Below are 23,927 nucleotides of genomic sequence, written 5' to 3'. Positions count from 1 at the left end.
TTAGAACTCCCTTGCCACCTCGGTTTAGAACTCTGCCACGCCGGGGGGTCCAGAATGTGACCTGGCAGGAGGGAGCGCTTCCCTCCTGCCGGTCACTGAAATCTTGCGCCCAAGCCGCTCGCGCCCGCCCCCCCTCCCACTCCCTGCCGAAATCCCTACCGCCCACCTGGAATCCTGAAACACCCACTAGTGGGCGGTAGGGACCAGGTTGACTACCCATGACTTAGATGGTCACTAGAGGTGCTTCCTGGGTCAGTGCTGTGCAAGGTGCAGCACCTACACACTCTGCATGGAGGCGCTGAACGCTCCTCGTAGAGATGCATTGATTTAATGCAGGCCTCCCCAAACTCTGGCTCTCCAGATGTTGCTGAACTACAACTCCCATGATTCTCAGCCTATCTATTTCATTCATATAATAATGGGAGTTGTAGTTCAGCAACATCTGGAGGGCCAGAGTTTGGAGAAGCCTGATTTAATGCACCGCTATGAGGATATGCTGACTGTTGCAGTGTGGTGTTTTGCCAAGCATGCATGATAGTTTCCCAATGCTTTTCTACGGGAAAGCATTGGATCGGCTAGGAACATCAAGTTTGATAATCTCAGCCGAGTGAGCAGAGCCAGCCACAACAGACCTGTAAGCAGCTAGAATACAGGTGAGTAAACTCGCATTTTACTTTACTGACAGCGGGGCCGGGGACCTAAACATCGCTGTCATAGCTATAGTGACAGGAATACATGTTTGTATTCCTGTCACTATAGTGTTCCTTTAATGATTGAAAGCATTAATGTAATAAACTATTACAAAGCTATATGGCAATAACATTAACAGGTAGTGCCTCCGCTAACTATAATACATTTGCAATAAGTAGTGAGACTTACTTTTTTTAGTGTAACAACTATTCCACTAACAGTATGGTGTGTAATGGGGCAGAAATTTGTATATTGTATATATGGTGCCATTTTGGTGATCAGCACCAAGAAAAATACATGTTTTTTTTTTTGTTTTTTTAGCTGGATGTAGGCAGTTCACAGGGAGTACCTGGATTCACAAGATAACATTTCTGCTCTATAGTAGGGTTTGGATGAAAAATGGACTGATATGCTTACCTCAAGTTCTCCCTACTTGGCCCTTCTATTTTCAAGCAGTTGAGGTTGTCAGAAGCTGTGTCACCTTTTTTCCCTCATGTATAATAATGCATAATAGGGGTCTATGTATAATCCTTGCAAAGTGCTCCAAAGGTCACCTCCTAAAATCGTATGTACATCTTTTAACCCCTTAAGGACACATGACATGTGTGACATGCCATGATTCCCTTTTATTCCAGAAGTTTGGTCCTTAAGGGGTTAAACACTGGAATTTCAGTGAAATGTCAACACAATATATATCTACCGTTATGAAGAAATGGCAGGTCTGTTTTAACACAGTATTACTTTTAGTGCCTGCAGGACAAATGAAACATGCCTTGATAGTATTTTAAGCATACACTTCAAGAGTAGCCAAGGTGATTAAATTACAAAACATCCCGTAAACATCTCACTGCCAGATTTAGCAGTACTGCACTGGATAGAGAGATAGAGCGTGCCTTGTGTATTAGTATATCGCAGAGCTTCACAGCAGCCATACTGTCAGAATTGGATTGGCACCCTCCCAGGTTAAGTAATCAAAATGCTTAAAAATGGTTTAACAACGTATCTAGGGTTTCCACCTTCTAAGGAGACCGAAGTTTCTGCCAATGACACGCCAGCTGCGGTGCTCTCCTATTGCATACTATTTATATTTACATTTTTAATCAAGCTGGATGGAAAAAAGCTACACCTTTTATAGCCATTAGTCAATATTTTTGATGTTGAGTTTAGACAGTGTAGTGCAGGGAAGTTCTGGGCTGCAGACAAAGCGGTGCCATGAGGACCTCATTAGCCAAATAGTTTAACTACCAACACTGGGAGGGCGTCAGGGCACTCATCGCACCATAACCTCTACAGCAGGACAGTTCCTTTAACCCCTTAAGGGGGGGGGGGGGGGGGGGGGGCTCCTTTAATCAATTGTGCCAGAAAGGATCACTGAATAAATGATCAATTACATTTATTGAAATACTTGAAGAAGAAAAAAATGCCTGTGTGTTGCATTGTAATCTATTTCAAATGCAAGTGCATTCAAAATTATATATGTTAAAGATAGTATGAATTACTCTGACCTTTACACAGCTAATGAACTTTTCCTCTGTTATACTTTGGCTTATATGGTCCACTGCTTGTTTATGATCAGATGGTTTTCATGCAATCTCACCTAATCACATGATCTAATGACACTTTACCAGATAACAGTGTCTAAAATGTATCTTTCTTTTTTTTTTTACATTTAAGAGATTGTGTGTCTAATAAAATAAATTATAAAAAATGTTTGAATTTTGTTGTTTTAATGTTAAATAGAAGCTGCTCTGTCTTTTCTATAGCTATCGAAAAAGATAAAAAATGCGCAGCATGAACCCCTATTTACATTTACTGAACGTTGACAATGATATCCAATTCAAGGATTTTTCTTTCGTACCTTGCTTAAAGGGACTCTCCAGTGCCAGGAAAACAATCTATTTTCCTGGCACTGCAGGTCCCCTCTCCCTCCCACATTCCTTCCCCGGATGCTGAAGGGGTGAAAACATATCAGAGGCAGCAACATGTCCCACATCGCTGCTTCTTCCTCCGCCGCCTCTCCTCCCCTTCATTACGTCAGCCGGCGGGGGTGACTGATCCCTCCCACTGACTGGCATGCGCATTAGACCTCCCCATTGGAAAGCATTGAAAATGCTTTTCAATGCTTTCCTATGGGGATTTTAGCGACGCTGGAGGTCCTCACACAGCGTGAGGATGTCCAGCGACGCTATAGCACAAAAAACCTGTGCTATGGACCAGGAAGTGCCCTCTAGTGGCTGTCTAGTAGACTTAAACCTGCAAGGTAATTATTGCAGTTTATGAAAACTGCAATAATTACAGTTGCAGGGTTAAGGGTAGTGGGAGTTGGCACCCAGACCACTCCAATGGGCAGAAGTGGTCTGGGTGCCTGGAGTGTCCCTTTAAGTGTGCGAAGACAGTAGTAATGTGCAATGAGAACACCACTATAAGGGTAAGTATAATATACATTCTATTTATAACATTTTGTGTTCTGTCACCTGCATGTATTTTACCTAAAATTCTACACCAGTCAGGTTACAGGTCTTCTTTAATAAAAGATGATCAGTTGCACAATGGCTGGTATTGTTATCATGTTTATGTACAAGGAACCAACAACCTACTTCGTAGTGCTGTAAAATATATAAATGATACATTTGCAAATATAAACACAAATTGAAGGCTTAGATGCTAGGACACATGTAAGAAGATTCATGGATGCAAAAACAAACAAATTATGAGGATGGACAAAATCTTAATAACTTGCACGTGTGGTTAGCAAAAATGTTTTTGCTCATATCAGCGTTACAGAGAGAATCTAAGCCTTTTGCATATCAAACCGATCCCACCAATAATGGCGTTCCAGATCTGAACTCCCAGCAGGCTCCATCTGCATTATAGATAGAGCAATCCTGAACGATTGTTTCAACCTTCTTTGGGTTTAGCAGATACTCTTAAAGCACATGTTCTAGCAGCAAGTTAAATATAGACCAGGGATACAAAACCTTTGGCACTCCAGATGTCATGGGCTACATCTCCCCTGATGCTTTGCCAGCATTATGGCACATGAAGTCCAAAACATCTGGAAAACCAAAGGTTGCCTACCCTTAATCTAGATCAGGGGTAGTCAACCTTTTAATACCTAGTGCCCACTTTTGTATATTTGTTGATGGTAAAATTTCCTTACCGCCCACCAGGGGCGTAGTAACTAATTTTACAGCGCAAGTGCAATTTAAATTTAAATCTTTTTCTAGAAATGAGGGTTAAAAAAAGAAAAAAAAAAGAAAAGAAAATGTACTTACATTTATCTATTTTTTTCCCCATTCTTTCTATTCTCCTTTTTATTTGTGTGTCTGTGAGGTGCTGAGTGTGTGAATGGTGCTGTGTGTGTGTGTGTGTGTTTATGTGTGAAGGGTGTAGTTTGTGTGTGTGTGTGTGAGGGGTGCTGTATGTGAGTGAAGGGTGCAGTGTGTGTGAGGCGCTGTGCGTGTGTGAGAGGGGCAGTACATGTGTGAAGAAGGCAGTGCGTGTGTAAGCGGGTCAGTGCGTGTGAGGGGTGTAGTGTGTGTGTGAGGGGGCAGTGTGTGTAAGGGGTGTGGTGTGTGTGTGTGTGTGTATGAAGGGTCCATAAGGTCTATGCTTTAAGTGGATGTAAAAATCTATGTTAATTTCTCCCCCTTCCTTTCTTCTTACCTTTTACCAGGGCGGGGAGACATAATGCTGCAACCCTGGTGGTCCAGTGGTGGCATGTTCACTTTAGCGTGCAGCTCCTCTGGCTGCAAGCTGACACTTCTGTCCTCCTGCGAGCGCAGCACACGGCAACGCTCTGACCAGACTGCTCGCGGAAGGAACACAGAGCCCCCCCCAGGCCTTTCCCTCCCTCTGCTGGAACTAAGTGCCAGCGGGCCGGTGGGGGAGATCTTTGATCTCCTCACCAGCCCAAGAGGGCTTACAGCAAGGCTGACTCTGCATGGACCGGCAGGGGAGATGAAAGGATCTCCCCTGCCGGCCTTGGTCCACGGCCATCGTGGCCCACTGGGCGTTTTCTGCAGAACCCACCACCGCCCACCTGAAATCCCAAACCGCCCACTAGTGGGCAGTAGGGACCAGGTTGACTACCCATGATCTAGATTCTATCAAACCAGATATTGAAAGGGCCCTTTTTGCAATATAGCCACAAAGCTAGGGCTCAGATTTTCCATTCAGCACTGGCCATTGGTGAGTGAAAATTGTGTCCTGGTCATTGTCCCTCAAGGCTTACAATTCAGAATAACTTTTAAGGTCTGGTTAGTTGTATAGGGATAAAAGTTTAACCCCTTCCCGACCGCGGACGTATCAGGTACGTCTGGCAGATAACAGTCCATAATGACCTTGGACGTACCTGGTACGTCTGCACCTATTTTGAGCTCTGAAAGCTCTGATAGTATAGCAGTGATGCTCTGTATGTGATGAGTGCCTTGAGGGGTCCTGGCACTCAGTGCATATATAATAATATATATAAAAAATAAATATAAAATAAATAAAATGATCAATATTAACCCCCCCCCCCCCCCCCTTTTTCAAAAGGCAGTAAATCATGGGGCTTCTAGGGGCGTCCCTAGCATGCCGCATCATAAGGGGCAGGCTGGGGTCATCCAATCACAGCTTGCCCCATTAGCAATTTCATCCCAAGTGTGTTCCCCATTTCTCTGATTAGTGTGGATCTGCCTCCCTCTCTTCACTAGTGTTTTAGTGAGAGAGGGAGAGAGATCTGTGGTTTAGCTAGAGAGATTTAGGTATTTATAGGTAGGGATTTGTAAAATCTTGAGACCCAAAGGCTCTTTTCAGAGCCATTAACCCCTGTCTTGCCAGTGATCACTATAATCACTGGCTCTTGCACAGCAGCACTTTTCTGCTGTTTGTGCCTTTTTTTTAGGGGTTCATTTTTTTTGTGATCTTTTTTTCTTTTTTGAGACCCAAAAGCTCTTTTCAGAACGATTAACTCCTGTCCTGCCAGTGATCACTATACAGATCATAGGCTCTTGCACAGCATCACTTATTTTGCTGTCTGTTCATTTTTTTAGGGGTTATTTTTTTTTTTTTTGTGACAGGTCACTAAGTAAAGTGATTGTGATCATGTCACATGGGTCACAGAAGTCAACCCGCGCTGAGCAGTCATATGCCACCCTTGCGCTAGAGTCTGACGCGTCTATGTCAGACTTTGACCCTGATTTTGACCCTGCCAGGTGCTCAGATACATCATGACTAGATACAGTGTCTACTGCTAGTGATGTATCTGGTGATGTTGTATCTGTGCCTGCTAGTCCCTCTGCCAGAAGGAGACGTGCTGCTCCAGCTGGCAGAACTGCTGAGGAGTGGGTAGTGCCTCATCGCCAGAGGCCAGACATCCCATTCTTTACTGCAAATCCTGGCATTAATTTGGATGTCACAGGATTTAGCCCTAAGCAGTTTATGGAGGTGTTTCTGGGCGATGATGTATTGGGGAACATTGTCGCCCAAACTAATTTATATGCCCATCAATTCCGAGCTACAAATCCGGACTCTTTCTTGGCAAAGCAGCAATGGGCCCCCATCGATGTGCTAGAATTTAAAAGATTCTGGGCATTGACTATGCTGATGGGCATCATAAAGAAGCCCTCCATCCGCTCCTACTGGAGCAGTAGCCCCATCTGCTCTACCCCCATTTACTCCCAATGTATGTCGAGGAAGAGGTATGAAATGATTCTGCATTTCATGCACTTCAGCGACAACAGCCTGTGTCCCCCTAGGGAGCATCCCCAGTTTGACAGGCTGTATAAAATCCGCCCCCTGATTACCCACTTTGCTGCCAGGTTTGCAGAGGCTTATACACCGGGAAGGAATATATGCGTGGATGAATCCCTGATGAAGTATAAGGGAAGGCTGGGATTCAAGCAGTATGTTCCTTCCAAGCGCTCTAGGTATGGTGTAAAGATGTATAAGCTCTGTGATAGCGAGACTGGGTATACTCATACTTCCGGGTGTACGAGGGAAAGGATAGCCACCTTGACCCTCCAGGTTGCCCAGAACATATGGGAACCAGTGGCAAGATTGTCTGGGACCTGATATTCCCCCTGATGAACAAAGGGTACCACTTGTATACTGACAATTTTTATACAAGTGTCCCTTTGTTCAAGCTACTGTACTGTTTTGATACAGTAGCTTGCGGCACAATTAAAAAGAACAGCACAGGTTTCCCAGGACAACCTGCACGCACCCGGCTACGAAGGCGGGAGACCTCAGCTCTGCGCCAAGAGGAGCTGTTGGCAGTTAAGTACAGAGACAAGAAGGAGGTGTACCTTCTTACCACCATCCACACTGAGGGGACTGTGGAGGTCCCTGTACGTGGCAGAGCGGAGAGAACGAGGAAGCCAGTGTGCATCAAGGCCTATAACCGTCATATGGGTGGGGTTGATCTGGCAGATCAGCTGCTGCAGCCCTACCTAGCTATACGAAAGACAAGGGCCTGGTACAAAAAGGTTGCAATCTACCTAATGCAGATTGCAACCCACAACACTTTCTTGTTGTTCAAAAAAGCAAACCCCGGGACGCAACTGAGATTTTTACAGTTTCAGCTCCAGATCATTTCGGGGATTTTGTACAGTGATGCACCTGCTCCCCGGGCGGTGATGGGAGAGAGCAGAGTTGGGGCTACGCATTTTATTTTTAAAATTCCCCCTACTGCGGCAAAGCAAAAGCCCCAAAAAAGATGCAGGGTCTGTTCTAATAGGGGGCAGAGAAAAGATAGTGTATATTACTGTCCTGATTGCCCTGGACAGCCTGGACTCTGCATTGGCGACTGCTTCAAACGATACCACACGCTGGTCCATTTTTTAATTTATTTTTTAACATTTGCCGTTTGTTACATTTACCCCGTGCATGGGTGTCCTTAGGAGGCCTCGCAGAAAACAACCCGGGGTGTTTTCTTGCAATAACCAACAACGGGCTCTCCTAAATCACAGTCAAAAAGCGGTGTGCGTGTGTAAAATTGAGGATTGAACAGTTACCTCCACACACGTTCTTCAACTTTTTTTATTTTTTGTCTGGCTAAAAAAAAGTTGCATCAAAGCACTCCACATGCAATACCTCGGGGTGTCTACGTTTCAAGTATGTACCCTTTTGTGGCGATATATAAAACTGGGGTATGTGATAAGCCCCAAGCTAAAGATAGGCCTATCAAAAGAAATACTCTCAATTTCAGCTCAAATTGCAAGTCATAAAATTGTAACCGTACCTTCCCAAAATCCTGGCAAACCTATGCATGGGGGGCATGGGTGTCCTAAGGAGGCCTTGCAGAAAACAACCCGGGGTGTTTTCTTGCAATAACCATCAACGGGCTCTCCTAAATTACAGTCAAAAAGCGGTGTGCGGGTGTAAAATTTAGGATTGAACAGTTACCTCCACACACGTTCTTCAACTACTGTGGGGTGTCAACTTTTCAAATATATGCACGCTCATGGCAAGAAAATACATTGGGATATCTGATAAGGCCCACAAAAGGAAGATAGGCAAACAAGATATGTAAAATTTGAAAAACGCATATCAGACATTTTGCTTTGCACCCCCCAGTGAACCCGACAAACGTATGCATGGGTGTTATCGCTGTACTCGGGAGATGATGCCGAGTACATATTGGGGTGTCCTTTGGCAGTAACACCTAACAGGAGCTTAGAATCTATGCCCAAAGTAGAATGTGTGAGTGAAAAATAACACCACAAAAACGTTTGACAGAGACTGGTGGTAGAATTAGTGCATGTAAAGTGTTGAAATGCCACCATGTGAAATGCCCCAAAAACATACAGTTTGACGGAGGTGAATTACATTGGCCGGCTTCAGACATGTTCCAACTGGGACATGGGTGCATGATGGCCAGCTGTGTTTGTTTTTTTTCCCATCATATTTTACTTTTTTTATTATAGTAAATTATATGATATGATGAAAATAATGGTATCTTTAGAATGAACATTTAATAGCGAGAAAAATGGTATATAATATGTATGGGTACAGTAAATTTGTAAGAGGCAAATTACATCTAAACACAACCACTGCAGAAATGTAAAAAGAGCCCTGGTCTTTAAGGGTAATACAATTGAAAAATGGCCTGGTCACTAAGGGGTTAAAGGAACACTATAGGTTTAGGAAAACAAACCTGTATTCCTAATTCTTCAGTGTTAAAAACACATGTAGAGCCCCGGCACCTCACTAAATAATAAGAATACTTACTTTCCCCCTATTTTTCAGGTGTGCTGCCTTACATTTATCTCTGTAAGATCTAGTATATTAGCGCTGATCCTTTGTACATATTCTTACTTTACTGGCTCAGCCAATCACAATGCCCTAGCCTATCAGCATCTCTTCATAGATATGCATTGAATCAATGCCTCTCTATGGGGTGCGTTCAGCGTCTCCATGTAGAGCGGGGAGACTCTAAACGGCAGTACTGTGCAGCACTGACCGAGGAAGCACCTCTAGTGGCCATCTGAGGAGTGTCATGGAGGTGTCCTGGTGACTATAGTTGTAGTTTTTCTGGTAACCATAGTGTCCCTTTAAGCACTGCACTAGGTTAGTCCCTAGTTTTCAAAGAAGAACAGGACAAAGTAGGGGTAGGGCTGGGCCACAACAATTGCGGTTAAACAGTAAAAAGTTATCCAGATAAATATTAAACTGATATATTGTCGCAAATCAAAAAAAAAAAAATTTTTTTTGTAGTATAAAATACTTGGTGTAATGTAGATCTTTTAAACCAGAAGACTTTGCCTTTGTGTTTATAAGATAGATAGATAGATAGATAGATAGAGAGAGAGGGAGAGAGAGATGAGATGAGATAAAAGCAGGAAAAGCCAATAGTGCAATATGTCTGGTATTATAAATAGAATTAAAAAATGACAAAGTTACACTCACATTTGGTAGAGCTCAAGCACGTATAGCCTACAGCGGTACAATCCCCACTTATAGGATATGATGAGAGTGTTTTTTTTAAAAGGTGGATATATCAGGGACCAAGAGATAAAAAGTAAAAAAAAGGCAAGAATAGGGCTCTCAATAAAATATGAATAATCAATAAGATATAAAATTATACTCTCAAAGATAAAGCAGACTCACTGCTCTATAATGACCGTGTCAGTGGTATGATCCTCACCTGGGATTCTTTGGAGTAGGAAATAGTTAATGCCAGGTAGTATGCAGAGAACAAATATTTCAAAGATAATGGCACAAATAGCAAGCGTAGTGACCAAAATGTATTTATTGGTTAAAATACAATTAAATTACATCCAAATGCTTTACCAATGGAGTCTTCTGGCTCAAAAGATCTACATTATACCAAGTATTTTATACTACAAAAAAATATATTTTTTTGATTTGGGACTATATATAAGTTTTATATTTATCTGGATAACTTTTTACTGTTTAACTGCAATTGTTGTGGCACAGCCCTACCTACCCCTACTTTGTACTGTTCTTCTTTGCAGTGGCGTACATACAGGGGTCGCGGCTGCGAGTGGGCCCGGCCCACCAGGGGGCCCGGCCGCCCTGCTGGCCACCTCAGGGCCCCCAGGTGTCACCAAGCAGGCAGGCTGGCGGGCGCGCGAGGGAGCACTCTCCCCTGAGTGCTTCCTCTTCAGCTCCCTCGCGCACCACACTGATACCGGAGCAGGAATATGACGTCATCTTCCGGCTCCGGCATCAGTACGCGACGCGCGAGGGAGCTGAAGAGGAAGTGCTCAGGGGAGAATGCGTCCACGCGCCCGCCAGCCTGCCCGCCCGGTGATACCACTGGACCCCAGGAAATCCCCTCAGCATGTGTGTTAGAGTGTGTGTGTGTGTGTTAGTGTGTGTTACTGTGTGTCTGTTAGTGAGTCTGTGTTTTGTAAGTGAGTGTGTATGTGTCTGTCTGTCAGTGAGTGTGTATGTATGTGTCACTGAGCGTGTCTGTCAGTAAATGCGTGTGTCTGTTAGCTAGTGTGTATGCGTCTGTTTGTGAGTGTGTGTGTGTGTGTGTCTTCAGCACTTACCTTTCTCCAGCGCCGGACTCCCTTGGCGCTGGGGATCTCTCTGCCCCGATATGCCGCTCAGCTCCGAATGCGCATGCGCTGCAAGAGCCGCGCGCACATTCAAACTGCCCATAGGAAAGCATTACTCAATGCTTTCCTATGGACGTTCAGCGTCAGAATCACGGAAGCTCCTCTAGCGGCTGTCAATGAGACAGCCACTAGAGACTGGTTTAAAACTAGTGGGACCTGGCACCCAGACCACTTCATTGAGCTGATGTGATCTGGGTGTCTGTAGTGGTCCTTTAAGTGTATGTGTATCTGCATGCACTGGCGTACATACCGCGGTCGCAGCCCTGCGACCAGGTGCCCGCCGCCATGAGTAAGCGCGGGGGGGCAGGGGAGGAGAGCCCACTGATCAGTTTTCGCACCGGTGCCCCATGGGTTGTGTGTACGCCACTGCTTCTTTGATTATATTTTAAGGGCTCAATGGGATCCCTTGTATAGGGTTGCTGCCTTTCTATCATATTCTGGTTAATTAGCGCTGACCCTTTATCGTGCTTTACATTCTAATCCTTAGGTTTTGTATAAAACATCTGGGAGCAATTTGACAAAAACTGTGGCTCTCTACAGTACCAAGAGACCACACCCTCCTTGGCCACATTGATGAAACTAACACTTTTGCTTTAGCAATGACAACTGTATTTAAAGAAACACTCAGTAAAAGTGGTCTGGGTGCCATGCCCCCCTCAATTTAACCCTGCAGCTGAACAAATCTGCCAATCTACAGAAAATGAAGGGATTATGTGCCTCTAGTGGCTGTCACTCAGAGAGACAATGTGACCACTAGACTCCCAATGCTTTCCTATGTGAGTATTGGATTGGCGGAGATCATCTTAGTCATGGAGGCGGATCCAGCCACAGAGAGATCACCTTAGCCATGGAGGCGGATCCAGCCACAGAGAGAGCACCACAGCGCAATAGAAAAGGTGAAATACCTTTTAGGCACTCAGAGGAGTGAGACAGTAAACTAAACTGCAACTTAAAGGGACACTATAGTCACCAGAACCACTACAGGTTAATGTAGTTGTCCTGCTGTCAGAGAAAAGGCAGCGTCGACACTACTGCCTAGTAGCACCTCTAGTGGCAGTCATTCAGACTGCCACTAGAGGTGCTTCCTGTGTCAGTGCTGCACAGTGTGCATAGAGGCACTGAACATTCCCCATAGAAATGCATTGATTCAATGCATCTCTATGAGGAGATGCCGATTGGCATAGCCTGACATTTTGCCGCACATGCGCAATAGCCTCCCAATGCTTTCCTATGCAAAAGCTTTGGATTGGCTGAGATTGTCATATCAGACGATCTCAGCAACAGAGGTGGAGCCAGCCTTGCCGAGATTGGTGCTGAAAAAAAAAAAGGTGAGTAAAAACACCTTCCTAATGTAAAGAGAGGGGCTGTGAACCTAAACTGTTATTTTACCACTATAGTGTCAGGAATACATGTTTGAATTCCTAACACTATAGAGTTCATTTAATTTGATTAGTAAAAAGTGCTGGCTATCATGCTCCCAAGCACCCTTAGCCAATCATTGTCATCTAGGTTGGACGAAATTGGCACTAATAATGTGACAATGTAAATTCCTAAAGGGGAGGGCAGTCAATAGGTTATATATTAAACCACTACCAAACAGTTTGACAGAGACCTGATGAATAGCAATGTAACCACTATGCCGAGCGGTAGCAGTTACGATAAGGCTGAACCTAATTAAACCATGCATTAGGAAGCTCTTTGGTGACGAAAAATCTAAGGGAGCAATGTTTGACCTGTAGGCGTCAAGATGGATAGATTTGATATGGAAGCTATGTAAGTGACCAATTGATGAGATGTAAATTAAACATCAGCACAGTTCAGGCACTGATAATATAAGACATCGAAAGTAACATGTAGCCAGGCATTAACCAGCAGGATAAGGATATACAGAGTAATAGTTCCTGCAAGAGTTCTGAGGAAAACAGATGGATGCACTATATAATACTGCTTAGACATGAATGTAGACAGCACACAATATAATAGTACAGAGTTTAGTGGTAGGACAGACTCTACCTTACCCACATGTTCCTTTCTCCTGGTCAACATGTTCAATTCCACTTATTATTCCGGACTAGAACAAGAAGTGGGGAGAACAGTCTAGTTGCACTAGAGAAAGGAAACAAGAATTGCTCCACCAGTTAGAAATGTCTTAGAAGATCTACATCTTCGTATCTACAATCAAAACATAGCCGCAATAAATGCTAATGTTTAACTATTTGTTTTGTATATGTTTTCAATATGTAACCTTATACCTGTATTGTAATGTTTGTGCTTTCCAGGGCATGTTTGAAAATGAAACAGCTTCAATGAGGTCTACCTGTATTTCCTGTTTCAGAAAATTAACAAATACACACAGCAATCCAAAGTATAGCAGCAGGAACCACACATGCGTGGAGCCTTAATAATGGGACTCCATTTTTTTTTCTTACCAGGGGAAAATTAGGCTCACTTTTTTTATTTTTTAAAGATTTATAGATAATGCATTACAAGTGCCATACAATAAAGTAAATATATATATATATATATATATATATATATATATATATATATATATATATATATATATATATATATTATTAGGTTTTAATTTTTTTTAAAGGACACTCTGCTTACTCCCACTTGTAGCAAATGCACAGGATCTGCATCTTCTGATGTAATCAAGAAGTGGCTGACACTGAAAAAAAATATATATATATTCTTAGATTTTTAGCTTATTTGTGCAGGGGACTCTTCATTTAATGTTCCCATATGTCAGATTTATTTATAAAATTAAATGTTTATCTTGTTTCTTATTGTACAGCACTGTGGAATATGTTGGCGTTATATAAATAATTGTAATTATAAAAACGTGTTCTCCCATGAATTTCAGAGAGTGCTGCTGTATACCATAAACTCCTGTGCATGAGTCATATTACACTGGATGTATGCACCCTAACACTGACCCACTCAAAGATTTTGTTATCAGAGCTATCATAGAAAAGTACTACTGTACTGTAAATGGGGGACAAATGGGTTGGAGCTGACTGCAAATAGTATTCGGAAAAATTGTGCCTGCCACCATTAACCACTTAAGGACCAAATGCTACAATCTGGTCCCTATAAACCATATATGAAAATGCAATGTTTCACTGATTTAAATTTGGCAGTTCTATAGTGGACCATTCTGATTTAGAATATGATCTTTAGAGAGAGGATTGTTATGACGGCATAGATCATCAACGTGTAATGAAAACAATTAAACAGGATGAGTTTTTTGCATAATGCTCGGTTATATCCAATCTTCTATCATTGTGCTTACTTACATATTTCAATTCATATGTTCTTCTGTCAATTCCAAATTCTGTTGACTATATAGCTAAAAAGGCTAGTTGGATGAAGGACTTAATTTTTTTCTCAGTACACACACACACACACACACACACACACACACACTATAAAAATACAGATTGTTTTACTTACCTTTTCTCCAGCACTGGTCACAGAGTCTCCCGCAATGTCACCCAGCTCTCAAACTGACGTGCATGCGCACACAAATCAAAATGCTTCTAACAGGAAGGCAATAAAGAGACACTATAGGCACAAAAACAATGCTAGCTGAATGAAGCAGTTAAAGTGTATAGATCACACCCCTGCAGTTTTACTGCTCAATTATCTGTCAATAAGGATTTCCCAACTCTCTGCACACGACTTGCAGAGTCTTCCTAAACACTTCCTTAAAAATAACCTAGATATTTTAGGTTCCTTTATTGCACAGTCAATTTAATCTAGAAGTGTGTATCAGGCTGTATGAGTCACAGACAGAAGAGGTGTGCCTAGGTCTGCATAAGCAGAAAAAAAGGTGATTGAACTCCTAAATGGAAGATAACTGAGATGTAAGATTGTCGGGCATGATTTTTACACCAAAACTGCTTCATTAAGCTAAACTTGTTTTAATGCCTGTAGTATGCCTTTAAATTCAGTGCTTTCCTATGAGCTGCAATCTCACGTGACTGAATTTTACTTGGTCTGTGTAGAGTAAGCGCCTCCAGTGGCTGCCAAAAAGACAGCCCTGCAATGTAAACATGGCAGTTCATATAAAACTGCAATTATTTTCATTGCAGGGTTAAAAGGACAAGACCATTGCACCAAGACCACAGCTTAAGTGACTGTAGTGATCATCTAAAGCAGGGGTATCCAAACTTTTTCCAAAGAGGGACAGATTTGATGAAGTGAACATGCGTCAGGGCTGACCATTTTGCCTGACATTCTTTAAACCATTTAAATTAAATGCAAATTAACTAATTTATGCAAAGTTAATTGCAAACGGCATACTTTTAATTTCATCTCTTCATTCTGTCCCTCTTCATTCTCTGCCTCCAGGGAGAAGGAACCAAATCCTGCGACGTCGACGTTCAAGAGATCCCGCGACGTCCAAGAGATTACGAGAACACAGACTGAGGACGAGCAGTGACTGCACATTCGTCTGCGTTCTCACAATCTCTTGGCCCCCAGTGAATCCCTGCGTGTCGCTCAGGACCGCGGCATTCAAAGATCCAGGGATCCTGAGCAGCACAACAGATAGATTAGCAAATTACCTGTGGGGCCGGGGCCATATTAAACCGGAACGCGGGCCGCATTTGGATTTTGGATATAACTGATCTAAAGGAAAGCTCCAAGCACCATAACCACTATAGCATGCTTCAGGCATCTCTCAAAATGAAAGTGGATACAAACGCAGAAAGATAGGTCCTGCGCTCACCCCAATCACTGCTGGGCGGCAGCAGAGACTACAGTACACATCAGCCCCAATATATAGTAAAAACCAAAGAAAAACAAGTTACCTGCGCTCTCTCCTCAATCCCTATGTATTTTTGAACAAATGGAGGTTTTTTAGTTACCTTCTACCTAGGGGGGGGGGGGTCTGCCTTGACATTGTCAGGTGGGCTTATCCTCTCATGACCATTGGAAGTAACTAAAAAAACTCAATTTGTTTAAAAATACATAGGGATTGAGGAGAGAGCGCAGGTAACTTGTTTTCTTTGGTTCTTACTCAAAATAAAATTAACCAAATCATTTGTTAATTGTTTGACTTTTTACCTGAGCCCACTGTGTGCCAATCCTTGTCTCATCTCCAGCCATGGATACTCAGCTCGTTGGCTGAGAGAGATCAGCTAATGCAGGAGCTTCCAGCTCTCTTCCACAATCTACCCTTTATTTCATAGTATCCCCCACTTTAACTAACTTATGTCATTTAAATTCTTTGAGTCTTTGCATTCTGTCCTTTTTCTTCTGGTACCACATTTCCCTTGATTTCTGGCATGACATATTCACCCCTCCCTTCTGTGGTTTGCAGTTTATTTCCTTCCCCTCTCCCTGGGCTTCTCCACTCACAAGGTATGATTTAATTCTTACAGCATATATCATTCTTTCTTTCTCCTGGGCTACAGTCTCTTTTGCTGTCTGCAGTTGTCTCTTTACGTGAAGTGTCCCTAAAACACACAGGAACTTTTTGAATTACTAGGAAGTCATGCACACACCCAGCCCAGAATTTGAATAATAATTCAAAGACTCTTAGATTACAATATTACATAATTACTAGTTATATATATACACACACACACACACACACACACTATAATATATATATATATATATATATATATATTTCTTAACTTAACTTTAAAAAGCTATTAAATTGATAAGAAAGTGTGTAATCATAATACACATTTGCTGTAGAACATGGTTAACGTTCTTTTTCTAAAGAAACGTCTTTAAAAACTGAATCATGTTATTAAAAATAGATCATAAAAGTGGTTTTGTTTTGTGAACTGCATAAATCAGGAAACGTCACTATACTGGAAGAAATCCACAAATTGTTAGCTCATCACTAATGCACTGAGTACTTCCTAACCGTTCAGCTATTTAAATTCTTCAAAAGTCATATAGTAATTTTTTTTCAACATTTTCAGGCATGAGGGAAATCATGCCAATATCCATATATTTAATGGAGTCATTAATTCACTTCTCATTCAAGCTTTACATTTCAACCATGATGCCCCTATATAATCCAAGTACTATTCCTTCAAGATGGGTCAACAGACAACGCGGGACCTTTTGCACAACTCTAGTCAGCCATTTAGATTTGTTGAATCTGGATTTATGTTAATTATTTTATCACATCCTCTTATTTTGTCAAGAAATGCCCAATTTAGAAATATTCTCTTGTGTGCTTCTGTGCATTTCTACAAACAGAGATTTATGTCTATGCAGATGGCATGGTGCCCACTATTGAAGACTTGGCAATCTGGGCATCTAGAATCTATTGCTTGTCAAACTGTAGTATGGGTTCTGGGTGCACCATTTCAATGCTAAGTGTACCTAAATAAGTAGTAGTAAAAGTAATGTAAGCATTCTATATTAAAGGAGCACTATAGGGTCAGGAACACAAACATGTATTCCTGACCCTAAAGGGTTAAAACCACCATCTAGCCCCCCTGTCCCCCTCATGCCTCCCTAAAATTAGTAAAATCTTACTTGTATTCAAACCTGAAGCTGCAGGCTTTGTCCCGGTTTCCTTTTGACCTGCCCACTGCCTGCTGACATCAGCAGAAGTGGTGGCCTGATCCAATCACAATGCTTCCCCATAGAATTGGCTGAGACTGACAAAGAGGCAGATCAGGGGCAGAGACAGCACAATTCAAATACAACCCTGGCCAATCAGCATCTCCTCATAGAGATGAATTGAATCAATGAATCTCTATGAGGAATGTTCAGTGTCTGCATGCAGAGGGTGGAGACACTGAATGTTTGGATGCATTTTAGGCAGCCATGACCCAGGAAGGATCTCTAACAGTCATCTAAGGAGTGGCAAGTGAAGTTATCACTAGACTGTAATGTAAACACTGCATTTTCTCTGAAAAGACAGTGTTTACAGCAAAAAGCCTGAAGGGTATGTTTATACTTACCAGAAGAAATTCAATAAGCTGTAGTTGTTCTGGTGACTATAGTGTCCCTTTAATTGGAAAGCATAAATTAATGAAGAAGTTGTAGTAAGTACTATTTCTCTCAATGGGATGCCAGTGATGGTCTGAGGGCGCCTGCTATACTGCGGAAGTAGAGAAGGAAGTCAGGGAGCAGCCGTGCCGATGCCGTGGAACCAACCTGCAAAACAGTTTAACACTTAAAAAGGTAGCATGGCACCCGGGGCACTCCTATGCTCATAACAACTGACAAGGGGCAGTGTTCCTTTGAGGAACACTTCCTTAAACATAACCACTTCAACCCGCTGTAGTGGTTATGGTGTCAGGAGAGTCCTTGCGATCCCATTGTAAGTATTCACACCGTTATTAAATTAACTGCTCAGCATAGCTCTCATTCTCTACTACTAACACCAGAGAGCTAGAAGCTCTTTAGCAAGAGCTGATAGCGCTCCCAAGCTAAATGCTTCTGTGGTGTTTTACTAGCTAAAAGCATCAGATGATCTCTCTCAGCCAATGAGCTTAGGTGCTTCCAGCTCTCCAGCGTTAGTAGTGGAGGCTAGGAGCAGAGCCTGCACATTTCAGGTAAGGAGTCAAACTATTGAAAAACAGTTTCACTACTTACAATGAGAGTGGGGGCAGATTAGTCTTTTCACAATGACCACTTTAGTGAGATGTAGTGGTTATAATGCTTGGAGTGTTCCTTCACTTCTGCATTTCAATGCGGCTGAAACAGGCACAGTTTAAGAGCCCCCCACCCCCTTTCCTCCCCTATTTTGAGTTTGTTTTCTTTAGTTGCTTCTTGGAAGTATGTAAATACAGTATATTGTGTATTCCTGTATATAAATACAGTATATAGTGTATTCCTGACACTATAAATCCCTCTGCAACCCCATTTGCCTCCACCCTCACTGCGGTGAATAAAGGGTTAAAACCCTTTGTTTACTTACTTACATTATCCCAGGGACGACGTCCCTATGCGCTGGGTTGTGGCTCCGCCTCTTCCAACGTGCAATAGGAACACTGTACCCAGACCACTTCAATGAACTGAAGTGGTCTGGGTGTCTATAGTGTTCCTTTAATCAGATAGGGTGAAATGATGGTAGAATGAATGCATGGCAAAACTGCCAAAAAAGCCTTGGTCACAAATGAGTTGCATCTCAAAAAAAAGCCTTGGTTCCTAATGGGTTAAATACAGAAGAAAACCATTTTCATAATATTTAGGATGTATTGAGAGCAGTCGTTAACTTCTCTTTTCGTCTATTTACCAAGATGATGCAGGTGTAATTTAAAACAGATATTTAGTAAGTTTTACTGTTTAGTGAGAGCACATATTACTCTATACAGACAGAGCCTGGACTGTTCCTTTAACATTGAAACTGATGAATGTAGGTAGTGCTGTACTATAAAGGTTTAATGCTGAGCACAGATAAATTCTCTAGGGTGCTAAATGTGATATTCCTATGACCTAAATAGGATTACAAGTACACAATGTAAATCAAAGCACACCATTGACATAATGCGAAGAAGTATATATTGATACAAAATAGAGCAAGGCATCAAGCCGAAACTTTGGGGCTGTGGTCTACACCCTCTTTGTCGGTGAATTGATTATTGCCAAGTTATTGCTATACATTTGTATTAATAAATACTTTTTCGCATGACAAGGGTGTGCTATGGTTAGCTTTTCATTATGTTCCTTTAACATGACAGAGCACATGTGGCATACGTACGTGTGGAGAATGTATGGAAACCACCAATATTTACAGGTGTGTCTGTCAAAGGGTGTGAAACTTCCTGTACTGTACATATGCATATTTAGCTGTTTGCACATATAGATTATCAAAATAAATCAATAGAGATACTCAGTAAATATATACGGTATATATTATGTTGATGTAAACCATATTAATGGGGCACATTCATAGAATGCTTAGACAAAGGTGGAAGAGTGTTGCATAATGTTTATTCGCATGTAACTTGGTGAGTTTGTAAATGAATATTCAGTTGGCTGTCAGAGACTGATAATATTCATTTGGTTGTCATAGACTGCTCACATTTCTCTCTGTGTGACCCATTCACCCTGTGCATAGCTGTGAACTAGACAATGTTCCATTATTATAACATTCAACAATCTGATGGTCCAGCAGCACTTATTATGCCCCCAGAGTTTGCCTCTGCCTGAACATTTAGGAATGAAAATAACAGACGTGGCAGTCAGGTATGGATTTGTTTTTTTGTCTTTAACTAGATCTAACTAGATGTGCTTATATACATTAAGTGTGTAACCCAGTTCCTCCAAGTGGTAGATACAATACTTTGTATGGCTTAGAAATCAAGGAAAAGATCAAAGATTCTGCAGTACATATGAAAGAAGAACACAAAACTATTTATTATACTATATATTCACTTTCAAATATACTCATTTGGTCCTATTGGACAACTTTTTGGAACCTTAAATCTTAACTCATCCGATGGATCCAGTACAACTACAAAACAAACTGGTTTTTGTGCAAAGGAAAGGTCCAATTAAGGTGTTTTCATAAAACGTAATCTGTTACACACCGGTTCATCAAGTTAATATGGGTCCAAGTTAAAAAAGTAAAAGAGGTGAGAACAGGCTTTGAAAATCTAGAGCAGTGTTCCTCATCTCATCTTTCTAAGTACTACTAATGGTAGATATTTCCAGCCAAGTATTCCTAATGTCGAGCTTTAAAGAAGTAACCCTTTTTCTAATGTCTTTCTTTGAAGAAGTAACCCGGGTATTTATTCATCTTTCATACCAGTAACTAGAAATGAAACTGGTAATGAAGTAACATCGTTGTGAATAGGTTACATGTCCAATACAGTGATGTATTTGTCACTCGACCAGTAATTAAACCTGTGACTGGAGGTTGGATGGGTGGCACAGATTGGAATCATTGACAGACATATTTTTTTTCTCCTTTAATTAAATGGCTGCCTCTCCTTGCAGCTATAATTGCTAGAGATATTGAAAAGCTAGTCATGCCTAAGCAATGCCTCCTCCATTCCTACTGCAATCTGCCTCCATTACCTATGTGTCCCACACCACTAAGCAGCAGCTGCAATAGAGCTCTGTGTGTGCTAACCACCAACACTGCAGTGCTGCTAGAACACACTGCTTTGATTTAACTATAAAGTCCTACAGGTTAATATATAACCATTGCAGCCAAGTTTACCTCCTTTTTTATCCACTTGGGTTTGTTTCTACTGTCCTAGCATTTCAACCCAGTAAACAGCTGGTGTATGCGTTTTACTTTTTAAACTCTCTCCTGCTGGGCACTGGCAGAGTGTCACTCAGATACCATCTTGTGAAATTGCCTTCTGTACTTCAAATAAGAGTTTCCAGGGAGCTATGTTCATTGTGTGTGAAGTCAAATGTATGTGTTGAGGTGTATGTGTGTTATGGAAATGGTAACCCTGCTTGTGATACATGGAAAAAAATATTTATTTTGCTACGAGTGCTACAACTATCAATTATATGGTCACTCTATCGGAGGCTCCACCTTCACAATAGTGCTAAAACCATCTTCAGTTGTGATTTAAAAAAAAAAAAATAACACTTTCTAAGTAGCGCAGATGCCTTACGTGTTTAACAATCCTACTAATGCTTCCTCTCCTTGTACAACAAAATACTGGTAGTTTCATCAGCATGTTTCGAATTAAGTAAACTGAATTAAAAATTCTCTGATTGTTGACCTTTGCTTCAAATTTGCGTCATAACTTTTGCAACCCTTGCTCTCGGTTTATTAATGAACAAAACCCAAAGAGTTAAAAGCGTTGATACATTTCTATTCTACAGTGTTGCATTTGAATTAGGAAGCATGATTCCAGCTGTGTTGCAATCAGCGCCTTACATATTGCACAACACTACTGTTCTGCAAATGTTTCTCACAACTCCATAAACAGATCTAATTTGTTCCTTTTTATGCTGAACAGCCAACACACAGTGACATGAGACACAAAGGGAACACGCAATTCCCCAAGTTGTTTTATTTCATGAACCTCTGTTTCTAAACAACACAACACCAAGAAAAAAATAATGAGAACCAAAAGAAAAAAAACAAACATAATATACATGCACAGATGGATAACATTCTATCATTTTATGGAATATAGCAATAAATGTGTGTATTTTCATATATGTCAAGTAAAGAGAAAGCTTGAATTCTGATGGTTTGTAATTCATGGTGATTTTTTTTATTTTTTATGGTGACCTGTCCGTTGCCTCAAAGTACATGTTTACTTGCAGAAATCAAGATCATTTCAGTAGCAAATGTCTCTAATGGTTCTACTTAAAACTGGGTATTGCCATTAAGCCTGATTGGAGCTTGTAAGTAGCTAGATATGAAAATTAGGGTTGAGATACCCTAATTTAACGATACACCAACTATAGTATCGTTAAAGTGGAATCGGTTAGTAAGTTTACAATCAAAATACGCTAGATTATCATTATAATGGGCATATTAGTAAAGAACCAATATACATAAAATCCCTCAGTGGAACAAACTATTATTTTTCCTTATACAATCAGACATCATGCTCTTGCTAGATCACCAACAAAAAAACAAAATCAAAAAACACACTTAATCTGATCAAAAAGTTGAATAAACAGTGGCTATATTGTCTTCAAGTACTACTCAGGACATACTACTGGCATTTCATTTACACACTGTGCCAGTAATTTTGGCAGAAAATATACAGGTTCATAGCTGTGCTTACCAGAAGCATGAATCATTGTCTCTGCTGTGGGCAGCACACATGGATGCACATAGATCCAGTGCAACCGCCATACTTTTAGTTTATATTACATCCTATATGCTAATAGTATGGGTAGGAGATAAGCTAAAGTAAAAGCGTGTACACATTTAAAAATAATATAAATATATAGTTACATAGGCTGAAAAGAGACATGTGTCCATCAAGTTCAGCCTGCCTCATATTAGTTTTTTGCTGTTGATCCAAAAGTAGGCAAAAAAAACAAAAAACCACAACCAAGTTTGAAGCACTTCCAATTTTGCAACAAACTAGGAGTGTGAGATATATATATATATATATATATATATATATATATATATATATATATATATATATATATATCACACACACACAACATGCAGATTAATTATATTCTATAAAGTTGCAGTACATGTTAATTTGAAACAATAAAATAAAGAATGTTGGTTTTCTCTGTAGAAGGGAACTCTTTATAGCTCAACTTACAGAACACTCGCATACATAATCAATAACAACAGTAACCCGAAACAACGGAAACAATATCCTGACAACTAGTATTATATCTGATAGGAGCTAGCTCTCCTCCATCCATGTTACAGCCACTGACACTATGTTCTGGTCTGCCCACTATCTGCCCACCTACCAATGGCAAGCAGGTAGGTAGGTAGGCAGGCAGGTACACAGTTCCCGGTAAGTACCAGCCCATACGCAGATAAAGTTGCTGTCAGGAGCCAGCTGTGACCCAGATAACCTCCCTGTGGCCCCTGTCCGGGCAGTGACAGGTGTCCCCCGAGCTCCTCCCCCTGGGGCCCTCCCCGGTGTGCAGTGACAGCCTGGCCCCCGCCCGTGGCCCCCGCTCCTCACCCGCTGGCCGTGCGGCACTGAAGGTCACCCTCCCCGCCGGCTGGTGCTGCTTGCCGTGTCGGTGTGCTCGGCCTGCTCAGAGCCCGCTATGGCTGTCAGCTCCTCCTTCCAGTACGAGCCCCGGATCGAGGTGTTTTCCCCCAGTGTGTCAGCCGCGGCTCCCGCCCCCTGTCACCGGCTCCTGTCACCGCCGCGATGGAGTCACATGACCAGTAGGGGGAGCAAGAGAACATGGGAGAGGGAAAGGGAGTTCGCAGCCGAGGGGGGTGATGGGAGATAGAGTCTAGAAATCCCCCTGCGGCCATCTTTGATCAGGGAGGCTGCGGAGAGGCTTGTCCTTGGGTGATGGTGGTGTCATTGTGACCGCACCCCGTGCCCTGCTCGCTGTATGCAGTGATCGCCAGGTGGGGGCGCTGTACCGGCAGCTTCAATGACCACTGAGTGCTGGGCTGGATGAGGAGTGGGAGCATTCTGTCACTCGGTGCTGGGAAGGCAGGGTGGCCAAACAATTATCTCAGGACCAGCTCCCACGAAAATAGGCGAGTGGGGGGATTCGCTGGAGAGTGGAGACACACTACTAGAGAGA

The 23,927-nt window shown here is 42.0% G+C and overlaps 1 protein-coding gene across 2 annotated transcripts in view; it reads right to left on the bottom strand.

Moving 5' to 3' along the window:
- TFEB (transcription factor EB) overlaps positions 1-23,571 on the bottom strand; it is a 78,927-nt gene extending 55,356 nt beyond the window's left edge. For both annotated transcript variants that reach the window (XM_063451685.1, XM_063451693.1), the window contains exon 1: positions 23,342-23,571. The gene's annotated coding sequence lies outside the window, so the exon portion shown is untranslated. The remainder of the gene's footprint in view (positions 1-23,341) is intronic.
- Positions 23,572-23,927: the final 356 nt, after the last annotated feature.

This window comes from Pelobates fuscus, chromosome 1, assembly GCF_036172605.1.
Source record: "Pelobates fuscus isolate aPelFus1 chromosome 1, aPelFus1.pri, whole genome shotgun sequence".
Taxonomy (NCBI): Eukaryota; Metazoa; Chordata; class Amphibia; order Anura; family Pelobatidae; genus Pelobates; species Pelobates fuscus.
Note: the sequence above shows the minus strand (reverse complement) of the source record. Positions and strands in the feature narration are given on the sequence as shown.